Consider the following 14,942-nt stretch of genomic DNA (forward strand, 5'->3'; position numbering starts at 1 on the left):
CAAAACAAAACAAAACAAACAAACAAAAAAAAAAGCAGGAGTAGCTATACTTACATCAGACAAAATAGATTTCAAGGCAAAACTTGTAAGAAGGCACCAAAGGGTCATATATAATGATAAAGGAGTGATTCAGCAAGAGAGTATAACAATCATAAATATATATGCACCCAACACTGGAACATCTAGATATATAAAGCAAATGTTATTAGAGCTAAAGAGAAAGATAAACCTCAATACAATGAGAGCTGGAGACTTCAACACCCCACTTTCAGCATTAGACAGATCTCCCAGACAGAAAATCAACAAAGAAGCAGAACAAATGTACCTAATAGATATTTACAGAATCTTTCACTGAACAGTACAGAATACACATTCTTCTCCTCTGCACATGGATCATTCTCAAGGATAGACCGTATGCTAGATCACAAAGCAAGTCTTAAAATATTCAAAAAATTGAAATAGTATTGAGCATATTCTCTGACCACAATGGAATAAAATTTGAAAGCAATAACAAGAGGAATTTAGAAAACTATACAAATACATGAAAATTAAGCAATATGTTCCTGAACAATTTGTGGGTGAAGGAAGAAATTAAGAAGGTATTTGAAAAATTTATTGTAAAAATGATAATGGAAACACAGTATACTAAATCCTATGGAATGTACAAAAGCAGTACTAAGAGGGAAGTTTACAAGTGCCTGCATCAAGAAAGAAGAAAAACTTCAAATAAGTAACCTAACAATTCATCTTAAAGAATTAGCAAAGCAAGAGCAAACTAAATCTCAAATTACTAATGAAAAAGAAATAATAAAGATTAGAGGAGAAATAAATGAATTTGAAATAAATGAAACAATACAAAAAATCAAAAACAAAAGTTGGCTTTTGAAAAGCAATATTGACAAACCTTAGTCAGACTAAAGAATAATAAAAAAGGGAAAAGTATCAAATAAATGAATCAGAGATGAAAAAGGAGACATTATAACTGATACAGCAGAAATTCAAAGGAACATTAGTGGTTATTAGAAGCAATTGTATGGGCCGGGCACAGTGGCTCACGCTTGTAATCCCAGCACTTTGGGAGGCCTAGGCGGGTGGATCATGAGGTGGGGAGATCAAGACCATCCTGGCTAACACCGTGAAACCCTGTCTCTACTAAAAATACAAAAAAAAAAAAAAAAAAAAAAAAAAAAAAAGAAAAAAAATTCCAGGCATGGTGGCAGATGCCTGTAGTCCCAGCTACTCGGGAGGCTGAGGCAGGAGAATGGTGTGAACCTGGGAGGTAGAGGTTGCAGTGAGCCGAGATCATGTCACTGCACTCCAGCCTGGGCGACAGAGCAAGACTCTGTCTCAAAAAAAAATATATATATATAGCAATGATATGGCAATAAATTAGAAAATCTAGGGGACATGGATAAATTCGTAGACACATACAACCTACCAAGATTTAACTCTGAAGAAATCCAAAACCTAACCAGACCAATAACAAATAATGAAATCAAAGCCATAATAAAAATTCTCCCAGCAAAGAAAAGCCTGGCACCTGATGCCTTCACTCTTGAATCCCATCAAACTTTCGAAACAGAACTAAAACCAATCATACTCAAACTATTCTGAAAAATAGAGCAAGAGTGAATACTTCCAAACTCATTCTACAAAGTATTAGCTTAAAATCAGACAAAGACATATCAAAAAAGGAAACTACAGGCTGGTATCTCTGATGAATATTGATACAACAATCCACAACAAAATACTAGCAAAGTAGGATTCAACAATACATTTCAAAAGATCGATTATCATGACCAAGTGGGATTTATCCCATGGATGCAAAGGTGGTCCAATATATGCAAATCAATTACTGTAAAAAAAATCATATCAACAGAATAAAGGACAAAACCACATGATCATTTTAATTGATGCTGAAAAAGCATTTGATAAAATTTAACATCCTTTCATGATAAAAATCCTCAAGAAAATGGCTACTTACAGAAGGAACATACATCAACATAATAAAAGCCATAGATGATAAGACCACAGCTAATATATTGAATGGGGCCTTTCCTCTAAGATCTGGAACATATCTGGGGTTCCCACTTTCATCACTATTATTCAATTAATACTGGAAGTCCTAGCTACAGGAATCAGACAAGAGAAAGAATTAAAGGCCATTCACATTGGAAAGATAAAAGTCAAATTATCCTTGTTTACAGATGATATGATCTTATATTTGGAAAACCTAAAGACTCCACCACAAAACTATTAGAATTGATTAACAAATTTAATAAAGTTAGAGAATAAAAAAATCAGCAACATATGAAAATTAGTACCGTTTCTATATGCCAACAGTAAACAATCTGAAAAGAAATTTAAAAGTATTACTATTTACCATAGCCACAAATAAAATTAAATACATAGGAATTAACCAAAGAAGTGAAAGATCTCTACAATGAAAACTATAACACACTGATAAAAGAAATTGAAGAGGACACAACAAGATAGATATTTTGTGTTCATAGGTTGGAAGAATTATTTTGTTAAGATATCCATATTATCCAAGCACTCTACTGAGTCAATGAAAATTTCAATCAAAATACTAATGACATTCTTTATAAAAATATAAAACACAATCCTTAAATTTATACAGATGCACAAAAGACCCAGAATAGTCAAAGCTCTCCTGAGCAAAAAGAACCAAACTTGAGGAATCATATTACCTGACTTCAAATTATACTGTAGCACTATAATAATAAAAACAGCATGGCACTGGCATAAAAACAGACACATAGACCAGTGGAACAGAATAGAGAACCCAGAAACAAATCTACACATCTACATTGAACTCATTTTCAACAGAGGTGTCAGGAACATATATTAGGGAAAAGACAGTTTTTTCAATAAATGGTGCTGGGAAAGCTGTATATCTATATGAAGAATAATAAAACTAACAAATCTCTCACCTTACACAAAAATTAAATCAAAATGTATTAAAGACTTAATTCTAAGACCTCAAACTATGAAAATACTAAAAGGAAGCATTGAGTAAACTCTATAGGACATTGATCTAGGAAAAAATTTCTCCACAAACACAGGCAACCAAAGCAAATATGGACAAAATGAGACCACATCAAGTAAAAAAGCTACTGCACAGCAAAGGAAACAATCAATGAAGTGAAGAGACAACCCAGAGAATGGGAGAAAATATTTACAAACTATCTATCTGACAAGAGATTAATAACCAGAACATATAGGGAGCTCAAACAACTCTATAGGCAAAAATTGTCTAATAATATGATCAAAAATGGGCAAAATGTTTGAAGAGACATTTCTCAGAAGATGATATACAAATGGCTGGCAAACAGGCATACAAAAAGGTGCTAAACATCACTGATCATCAGAGAAATGCAAATCAAAACTACAATGAGATATCATCTCATTGTAGCGACTATAGTCACTAATAATTTAATTGTACATTTTAAAATAACTAAAAGAGTACAATGAGATTGTTTGAACACAAAGGATAAATGCTTGAGGAGATGGATACTCCATTTTCTATGATGTGATTACTACCCATTGCATGCCTGTATCAAAATATTTCATGTACCTCATAAATATATACACCTACTATGTAGCCACAAAAAATTAAAGAATAAAAAAGGAAACTGTATGTAGGTGAGAGAAAGGTCATTATTTTTTTGAGTTTTGACATAATTGTCAGAATCTACCTCAGAGATGCTAGTAAGTTAAGATACATGATATTGCCAATATTTGCTTGTTTTAACCAATACAAAGAGCAATTTTATATGATTAATGTATGCTTTTAATATTCACAGCATAGGTCTCCCTGAGAATCTGATCTTAAAGCTTTGTTGCAATTACAAGGATGGCTATAAAAAGGTAATTGTTTGGTTTGACTTATTGGGTTGTGACAATGGAATTCAGGTTAAGTCTATTGCTAGGTTTGCATAAATGGGCACACTCTTGTTTAATTAAGATGGATATTTTCAATCTTAGTGACTCTCTAAAAAATGTTCTGTTCTGTGTGTGGCCTGTGCAATGCTCTGATATTTTTGTTCTCTAATCACATAGGATGAGATTATTGATATAATATCAGTAAAATTTAAAGAGGGGAGTGCAAATGGAGCATGGTGTGGAAAGCACATTCTTTGTGTTGGATATTGTGATAGCTATGACATACATCAGTCCATTTAATTCTTATTGCACTGTATAGGGAACGTCAGAGGATAAGAATCTTTTCTGATCCTTCAGAAAAGTGAAGAAAATTCACTCAACATCATAAAAGTAATAAACGCCAGAGCAAGATATGGGAGTGCTCCATTAGAGTCTAGAGTCCAGTGTTATACTAGGTGCTATTCCAGGTGGGTAAGTCATGGCAGAAGCCACCAACACCATGCTTTAGAACACACTTGGCATCGTTTGATGGTTATAGTTCTCGTGTGCCATAGAGGAGAGAATCTTGTGAAAAAGTTTCTGAGTACCCATAGACTTTGGAAATTGCACTATGCCAGTATCTGCATAATATATAAATATATAAGTAGAGGGTCTGTTACCATCTTAGTTAAAGCAGCTGCAAAGTTAACAAAACACAGGTAACAACCAGTCACAATATGCTTCCTCATTACATAAGATTTCCAGTGACCCCTTGACCTCTTTGCCTCAGGCTTGCCCTAGATTCCAACCCCTCTTTTACCTGGTTCATGGTAATAGCCTGATAAATATTCTCTAGCCACAAGATGTACTTTGTGGCCAGTATGACCTCACAAAATACAAAAAGAGTCTAACCTGGAAGCCCTACCCGCCCCTCACACACATTCAAAATTAAAATTCCTAATCTGGAGTCCAGATATCTTTATGGTCTGTCCTCATTCTCTCTCCACAGGCTTCTCCATAACCACTCTATCTTCTTGCTTGCACAACAATATTCTTCCAAATCTTCAGTTTCTGCAGGCCCCTTGTGGCAAGCACCACAAGTCAGGGCTCTGTAAATTGTGCAGGGAGCAAATAAGAAGGCTTTGATTTATATGATTTTCTCAATCTAAAATTAAGAAAAGAACATATTAAGAATTCTACAAGAATTGACAAAGAGCAATAAACCCTACCGAAAGAAGGATGGAAATTCCACAATCTTGTCTAACTACTGGGGGCCGCTCGTGTAACCCTTTTTGAGCTATTATGACATGCAGTCGTTTAAGTGTCAGAGTATGTCATTGATATGGTGACATTAATTAAACAAAGACAATAAACAGACTCTTTAAAGGACTTTTAATGAGATGGTAGGCAATGATGTCAAACTTTAAACTGTGTGACATTTGCTTGGTAATCTCATGACAGATTATTTGGAAGTCTTTGGAGTGTCCATGACTGCAAAGCTGAGGCCCGGGCTCAGAGGTGGCCGCTGTGCAAACTGTGATGTCTAGTGCATACAGGAGGCAGCAGTGGGACCATCATCAGATGGACTCTATGTTTACTGGACATCATTCACAGAAGCTGAGGTGCAAACTCTGCTCTCAAACCCTCCCCAAAATACTGCAATCCAATTAAGGCTGTGTTGATAAATTGTATGTATTTAACATACCAGAGCAGCTTTGATTGTCAACTAGAAGCCCTGGTTCTATACAAATGTCCCACATTGGCTGGCATTTTCCGTGTTGAGATATAGTTATTACTAGTATGCTACTTAAGATTAGATTATCTGGCTGAGAACGGTGGTTCACCCCTGTAATCCCAGCACCTTGGGAAGCCAAGGCGGGCAGATTACCTGTGGTCAGGACTTTGAGACCAGCCTGGCCAACATGGTGAAACCTTATCTCTACTAATAATACAAAAATTAGCTGGGCGTGTTGGCGCATGCCTATAATCCCAGCTACTCAAGAGGCTGAGGCAGGAGGATCGCTTGAACCCAGGAGGTGGAGGTTGCAGTGAGCTGAGATCGTACCACTGCACACCAGCCTGGGCAACAGAGACAGACGTCATCTCAAAAAAAAAATTCAGATTATCTATCTTTGCATCTATGTATCCATCTATTTCTATATTAATATGGACAGATAGTTTGATAGATGTACATATGTATATCTTGATAGATAAAGATATCCATGCATGCCTGCATGTCTATGTCTCTAAATACAGATAAAGATGGATAGATCTAAGTATCCATCTCGGAGGTATATAAATAAATATAAATATATAGATATTTACATTACTCTAAAAATTGATAAAAACAGGTAAATATTTGTCTCTATCTTATATTTAGCAATATATGTGATGGTCAAATTTGTGTCATCTTGGCTAGGTTATAGTGCACAGTTTGATCAAACACAAGTTCAGATATTGCTGTAAAGGTATATTGTAGATGTGATATACATTTATAATCAATTACGTTTAAGTAAAGGAGATTATTCTCCATCATACAGGTGGGTATCATCCATTCATTTAGAGGTCTTTAGAGCAAAAAACGTAGCTTTCCGGGAAAAGAAGGAATTCTGCCTCAAGATTTTAATTCTGCCTCAAGAAAAACTGCATGAGTTTCTAATCTGCTGACGTGCTATGTAGATTTTGTACTCCCCAGTGTTAACAATCGCAATAATAAATTCCTTAAGAGAAATCTCATTGTTTTTCATCTTTTTTCTTTCTCTTCTCTCTATATTTATGAAAAGCTTGACTGGTACAGCATATATCTATATCTGTGTAATGATAAATGTATATCCATTTTTTTGTGTTTATATTTGTCTTTACATACTTATGTTTATATGAAGTCAAAGATAAATAATTATTTATTTACACATCTATTTAAATCTTTACCTATGTTTTAATCTATATTAGATCCCATATCTATATACAGGTGTTTATCTATATCTCTGTATCTCTGTCTATCTCTGTATCCATAGCCACATCTTTAGGGAAAAGATGGCATTTTAGTGATGAATATCTCTTTTACCATAAGAACTCATTAAATACACAGCATATTGTATATGATCCTTTGAAATGTTTCCAACATGGTGTGATTTTGTTGCTGAAAATAATGAAAACTGTATAATCTCTGAAAAGTTTTATATCTTCATATTGTAATTCTTTAATATATACAGTCTATAAAATGAAATTTCATTTATTAGAAGTATCCATGTCCTCAACTTCCCCTTTGGAGTTAGTCTGGTCTCCCTGACCCCTTCATGCCCTGACACTCTCTCTAGAGCAGAGCAAGTAAGTTTCTTTCTGTAAGCATGTAAGGCCTCTACCCGTGGCCCCAGCCCTTCCAGAATTTTCTCCTGCCCAATTACCAGCAACTCCCCACCTCAAATGTATGCTGCTACTCCATGCAACTGTCTGTGACCTCCCACCTTGATTAACTATGTTATTGCATGCTCTAAATCATCCCTTTTTATTTGATTTGGTCTTAGATTCAACTTAGTGTTAAGCTAGTATCTTTTCTCCAGTGAAAGAAAATTTTTTTGGTTCGCTCAGGCAAACTGAAGGGCTCTTTCTCTGAGCTCACAGAGCACCATTTTTGTATTGCAAAGATCGTATTATATTGCAAATGTTTATGTTTCTCCCTACCCATTATTGCATTGTAATGTTCTTAAAGATAGGGCCTTAGCATTTTTTGTATTTTGCTCTGTACTCTCTGAAAGAGCTTGATACAAAGTTGATGTAGGGCTTTGTAAAAATGATTGGAAAACATACTTTCTAGTTTTGAACGTGTACCCGTTTTCCTCTCAAGCTACAGCATCTTCACATAGTGTTTCTTCAGCAACCTCATTTTTAGCATTCTTTTTAGTCATTCATTACAGACCATTGCACATGTCCACATCTTTTTTATTGTGTCCACTTAGACTCATCCTTTCCTGGAGACATGGCCTCTCCACCTGCTGAGCCCACACTGGGCTCTGACAAGTATCTGTTACAATATAGCGGGGTTCCTCTGGAGTAGCCAAGAGCTATGGCCAGAAGGAGCAGGTTAAGTATTCTTAACACTGATGGTTTATCTTTTTTTTTGTTTTTTTTTTTAAGACTGACTCTTGCTCTGTCGCCAGGCTGGAGTGCAGTGGTGCGATCTTGTCTCACTGCAACCTCTGCATCCCAGGTTCAAGTGATTGTCTTGCCTTAGCCTCCCCAGTAGCTGGGACTACAGGCATGTGCCACCACACCCAGCTAATTTTTGTATTTTAGTAAAGACAGGGTTTCACCATGTTGGCCAGGATGGTCTCAATCTCTTGATCTCGTGATCCACCCGCCTCAGCCTCCCAAAGTGTTGGGATTACAGGCGTGAGCCACTGTGCCCAGCCTTATCTTCTTACATAAGATTTCTCACACTAGGAGTGGTAGGGGGCATTCTAGACCCCCTGCTTCCTCAAATCTCTTGGTAGTTTTAAGGCTTAACATTGATCTTAATGCGCTATTTGATTTTCTGCATTTGCAGTAATTCCTTTGCCAGACTTTTGTAATTGTGTATATGTGTGTTTCTACACACTGTTTCTATTAAGCAGGGCAGCAGTGTCAAAAAGCTGTAGTACATTATTCAATTGTTATTGAATAGCCAGCATCAGTTCTGTGGCAGAGATTATTGTAACTGTCAGTATTATCATAATAATCAAATAAAAGAAAGTCTCTGTTTCAACTAAGCAACTTGACCTTTTGCACATGTCTATCTCTTTAACGTCACTTTAGAGAGGATGACTCAGCTTGTTCTAATACCAAACTAATGGTTTCAGATCTACCTGGCTCTTTCAGGGAGGGTAGAGGTTAAGGCGGTAAAGTTAGAAGAACTGGCTTCCCAGGCAGGGGAAATCTCATTGTCTGTGACACACAACGAGTTTCTGGCTTTCTCTAGGCCTCCACGCTTTCATTTTTAACACATAGTCTCATTTAGCTCAGCAAGTCTCATTTCTATTGGGAGCTCCTGGGGGGTAAATCTCACCGGCTTTTTGCTCTTACACACACTTGCATAGAGCTCAGTGTATTTGCTTCTCATAGACATATTGATAAAACTTCAGTGTAAGTACTTTTGAAAATTTTAGAATCTACAATTCTCAGACAAAAACAACAAAGTTAAGCCAGGGCAGGGAAGTTTATTTGACAGAAATAACAAGGGCTTTTGTACCCTATCATTTCTGATAGAGTCCACATCTGGAAAATAGGAACAGCATTACCTTCTACTATATGTGTAATGAGGAGGCAGTTGTTCCATTGTGTTTAACTGCATAGGCTCCTATGACAGACAACCTCGGTTCAAATGCCCTTCCCACTTCTTCCCACATAGGCGTTCTTAGGCAAATGTCTACCTCCTTCACTTTAGGTTCCTCATTTCTAAAATAAGGTTACAGTCATAGTACCTACTGCAGAGAACTCTCGGGTGAATCAATGGTGGCTTAAGTAATACTTAATGGAGAGTGACCAAAGTCCTGAGTTCATGGAAGAACAACATGAATGTCCAACATTAATATAATAGACTCTTTCTAATTTTAAACATTTCAATTTGATATTATATAATATATATTTTAATTTATAATTATAATTATATATAATATAGTATATGTACTATATATAAATAAGTTATAATTATAGATAGTATATATTATATACTATATACTATATTATATGTATGACTATATGTATATATGTGTATATGTACATATGTGTTATACTATGTAAGTATACTATATATACTATACATTATATACATTATATATAATGTATCTTTCTGTGTACTTTTCTATGTGCATTGAGTTAGTAAAATTTGAAGTATGAACTAAACCACAGATTCTGCACCTTAGAAACTTAATTCTAGTAAAGAAACTAATGCATCAGAAATTACATGCTTCATCAAAGATAAATAATGGCTCAGACATATCAGAGATATTTTCCAGTAGGGAAATCAAGAGTTTGGTGGTAGACTATGAGGGTCATATATATAGGAAGGGCTTGAACTTTTGGTCTGTAGACAGTAAAGAACTGATATGGTTTGGCTGTGTTCCCACCCGAATCTCATCCTGAATTCCCACTTGTTGTGGGAGGGATCCAGTGTGAGATAAGGGAATCATGTGGGGGGAAGTCTTTCCCATGCTGTTCTTGTGACAGTGAACAAGTCTCATGAGATCTGATCATTTCATAAAGAGGAGTGCCCCTGCACAAGTTCTCTCTCTCTTTGCCTGCTGCCATCCATGTAAGATGTGACTTGCTCCTCCTTGCCTTCCGCCATGATTGTGAGGCCTCCCCAGCCATGTGGAGCTTTAAGTCCATTAAACCCGTTTTCCTGTATAAATTACCCAGTCTCGAATATGTCTTTATCAGCTGCATGAAAACTGATTAATACAAGAGGCATTTTTGTTTTAATTGTAAAAACATGATGAAACTAACTTTCCATTTATTCTTGTGATATTGTTTTAAGTATTCATTATTTTCCATTTTCATAAATATTTATTTAACAACCACAAAATACCAGGCATTGTGCTAGGTTTGCAACATTCACAAATCAATTATAGTAATTTAGCTTATATTTGAGGTAGCAGATAGAATATCAGTAAGTAAACAAATAAATAGATACAGATTGTGATAAGAACTATGAAAAAAAGGAGGGGTTGTTACATGCCCAACATACGAGAGAACGTGCAGCAGTAACCAGGGTTTTCTGGATTGACCCTACTGAGGAGGCTCAGTTCAAGCTCAGCTCTAAAAGATAAGGAGACTCCAGAAGAAGCTGGGAGGTGGGATTGCAGATGTCTGAGGAAACACATGGAAAATTGACAGGGGTAAGAAGCAGTGTTGTGTGGTGCAGCTTTAGTAGATTTGGATTTTACTTATATCATTCCTTGAGCATCACTCCTTGGGCATCTAATCTCTTAAAACCTTTGTTTGCTTATCTGTAAGAGGAGATGCTACTGCTGTCTGATAGGATTGTTGATAATTGAAAATCAATAACTTTATTTAAGGCTCATGTCTTAGTCAGTTCAGGCTGCTACAACAAAAATTGAAACCATAGATGCGATAGCATAAACAACAGAAATATATTTATTGCAGTTCTAGAGGCCAGAAATGCAAGATCAAGGTGCCAGCCAATCCAGTTCCTGGTGAGCACCCTCTTCCTGGTTTGCAGACAGCTGCCTTCTTGCTGTGTCCTCACATGGAGAAAGAGCTAAGCTCAAGTTCTGTCCTCTTCATCTTATTAAAAGAACACTAATCTCATCATGAGGGCCCCACCCTCATTAACCCATCTAGCCTTATTACCTCCTGAAGGCCCCACCTTCAAACACCATCACATGGGGTTAGAGTTTTAACTTATGAATTTGGAAGGGACACAAACATTCAGTCCAAAGCAGCCTGGCACCAATGAGCTCCAATGATAAAATATTAGTCAGCTCACATCAGTTCTCTACTCAAAACTCTTTAATGAGCCCCCATTTTACTCAGAGTAAATGCCATATTGCTCAACATGCCTTACCAAGCATGGCCTCAAATTCTGGAACATTCTATGCCTTTGCCCTTGGTCTTCCCTGTGTCAGGCATGCTCTTTCCCACCTCTCTGCTGGCTGTAGTTCCTCTCTATCCCCATCAAGTCTTTGTTCAAGCCCACGCTTTCTATTAGACTCATGTGACCCATTCTAGTTACCGCTGTAAGCTTCTCTACAATCTGTCTTTTGATGCCTCTTACTCCATCCACATAGTTACCAAAGCACTTATTTATTCTTACATGGATTTTAATGTACATGTGTATCATGCTTATTAATAATTATTTGTCCCTTTCCCCTACTAGAATGTAAGTTCTGAAAGAAAAGCATCTGTTTCTGTTTGGCTCACTGATATTTCCCTAGCAAGTAGAACAGTGCCTGGCACAACAGTTATTCAGAATTTATTTACTCAGATGACCACCTGAATAAATGGATGGCAAGTTGCTGTTAAAGTAGCTTTTGGAGAAGGATGATTGCATGGGACTATAGATCAGAAAATATTTGGGGGAGAATGGGTATTATCCAGGGACCTGAACTAGATGTTCCAAAGAAGCAATTTGATATTACTTTGGAAAGTAAGGATTTTCTCCCTGTTCACTTGTCTTGAGCCTCTCTATCCACAGCAACTATTGCAATTCCAAATATGAACTACATATTAAAAATAATCAATTCAATTTAATATATTGAACTGGGCTTATGGGAATATGAAGTATAGTTGTCTGATTAGCGAATTAATGTAGGAGGTAAATCTTGCAGAAAAAATCCTGATTCATTCATGACTGCCTACGGTATTTCCTTATGCTTTCATACCCCAGGTGATTTGTGGTAGAGGCAGATCCCATGTCTCATGGGAGAGTTTCCATTATTATGAGCACTTTTGTGCAGGCAGGAGACAAGACTTAAACAAAGAGAATGTTTTCTACAACTGAAATGTCATGAGAACCCAGCTCCAGAGGAAGGGATACACATTGTAGGAAAAAATAAATCTTCTATTAGGTAGCCACAATGCCTGCCAATACAAATCAAAAAAAGTACCCGGCCCAAAACTGGAAGAAAACCAAATGCAGGAGAATGTGCTTTGGGGATAAAGAAAGGCAACAGTGAGGCATTAGGGTCACCCATGGGTCTTCTAGGGAGAGGGACAGGCTTTGAATACTGACTTGGTTACAAGTGAGGACAGGGGCATGTGACTTAATCTCCTAGAGTCACAGTGTTCCAGTCTATATAAGGATATATGTCAGACAGTGCTGTGAAGCTCAAATGACATAGCATGTGCAGTGTGCATTTGTCAGAACAAATGTCAAGATTTACTCTCGTTTATCAGCAAAATGAGAGAATCCAACAATCTTTCCTTTTAACAAGTATTTATCATGTTGCTATTCTTTGTGAAACATCCTCATTGTTGTGCCACTGCACTCTAGCTAGGGCGACAGAGTGAGACTCTGTCTCAAAAAAATAAAAACAAAACCTTGCTGTCATTATCTTGTAAAGTCTTCATAACTCATGAGAAAGAAATCTAGTATTGCCTCCCATTTTCCAGAGTATAAAAATAAGTTACAGAGAGGTATAGAAACTTGTTCAAGGGTATTAAGCCACAGCTAGGTTGGTAAAACCAGCTTCACAACCTACATGTAAAAGCACTCAGTGCAAATTGGCTGTTGTTTGTATTAATATTAGCAGGAAAAATAATATTTATCAATGCAAATAATTCCACAAATCATCAACTACCACTTGTCCAACAGTAAATACAGCAAGCAATATACAAATGCACACACACATGTGCTGATACACAAATGTGCATACACACACACACACACACACACACTCACAAAGGAGAAAAATGAAGCAAAACTTTCCAAAATTAGAAGACTGATCATGCAAACTCTGATGGTTTAAGGTAGGGCCAAGAGCTGCTACTGCTTCTTTTACAGTTAATGTAGGAAGACTTTGAGGAAACATGGTGAACTGGGGAGTTCCCTTACCCCCCTCACAGGAAGAGCATGTGACAGAGGTGTGGCTCACTTCTTAGGGTGCCCCACTGCTCAAACCCCTAGTGGGAGCTTGCAGATGGGCAGGTGCAGAGACCGTGGGGAGTGCTTTTGGGCTCTAGCCTCATGGCGGTGTCTAGGACTCCCAAAGCCCAAGTGGCCATGGGTTACACTGTGCTCTTTCAGCTGTGCCATCTGCAGATGATTTGTTTTAGTCAGCTCAATAGACCCTCTGACTTACAACAAGCACGGGAGGCCTGTGTGACAGCCTGAGTTCTTCCCCAGTGTACTGGAAAAATTAGATCACTAGTGAGCTGGAAGGTTGAGTGTAAGGTTTATTGAGTGTTGGAGGTGGCTCTTAGGGAAGTGGATGGGGAGTTGGAAGGGGGATGGTGTGGAAAGGTGGTCTTCCCATGGAGTCAGGCCATGCAGTGGCTGAACTCTACTCTGACCACCTCTGGCTGAACTCCCCTTGGCATCCATGTCATTCTGGTCTGCCGGTGTGTTCCTCTGCTCCTCTCAATGGCCGCCACTTGTGTCTGTGTCTGCTTAAGGTCTCAGGTTTATATGGGCACAGGAAGGGGGGTGTGGCAGTCCAGAGTGGTCTTGGAAAATGTAACATTTGGGCACAAAAAGAAGTGTGCCTATTCTCACTTAGGTGGGCACAGGCCTGGGGGTGGAGCCCTCGCCAGGGACCCCGCCCTTCTCTACCCATCACTTCCCTGCCCCCCTCCAGTATCAATGGAATTTGAAGAGAACTAGGACTGAAATAGAATACCTAATGACTCCTGGATTGAAAGGGAGACATTTTCCAAACCTGAGTATGCTTTTGCTAGTTAGCGATTCACCTTTGAGATGAATTTATGCAAGACTTGGGTTGAGGAAACATCATGTAATTTCATAAAGTTCAAATCCTGAGTCAGAAAGACTTCAAATATGAAATTAGTTCTTGCTTATTGAGGTATGGTGAAGGTACAGAGCAGATACAAAGGTTTTGAAAAGCAATCTGGGAAAACTGATATTATCCAATAAAGTTATTTATCAGATAATTACTTACAATCGTAAACAAATGAAACTCCTCATAGCAAATCTTAAAAAGTATGTTTGGTTAGTCGATTTTTTTCTTTTATTCAACTTAAAAACAGACTTACAAAACTCAAATGTCAAAATAGTACACTCAGGACATATTAAAATTAAGTAAAGTGTTTCTAATGGCATTACTAAATGTATTTTAATACCAAGTAGGAACAAAATCAGGTTATTGCCTGGGTTATGTAAATCTTACATATTTAAAACAATTTATAAAGGGGAAAATACTTTGGCAGAAGTTCACCATGACAGCTGATTGTGGAAGATATTTTATTTTATTATTTTATTGTAAACTTCTATAAGGAGCATGAACGCTGTTAACAATTAGATAATAAAATACAATTTTAAAGTAAGTCATATTAAGAGCGTGGAAAACAGGAGGGTATACATTTGTCTCATGGAGTTAAAGGTA

Source organism: Rhinopithecus bieti, unplaced genomic scaffold (genome assembly GCF_001698545.2).
Source record: "Rhinopithecus bieti isolate Rb0 unplaced genomic scaffold, ASM169854v2 scaffold_34489, whole genome shotgun sequence".
Taxonomy (NCBI): domain Eukaryota; kingdom Metazoa; phylum Chordata; class Mammalia; order Primates; family Cercopithecidae; genus Rhinopithecus; species Rhinopithecus bieti.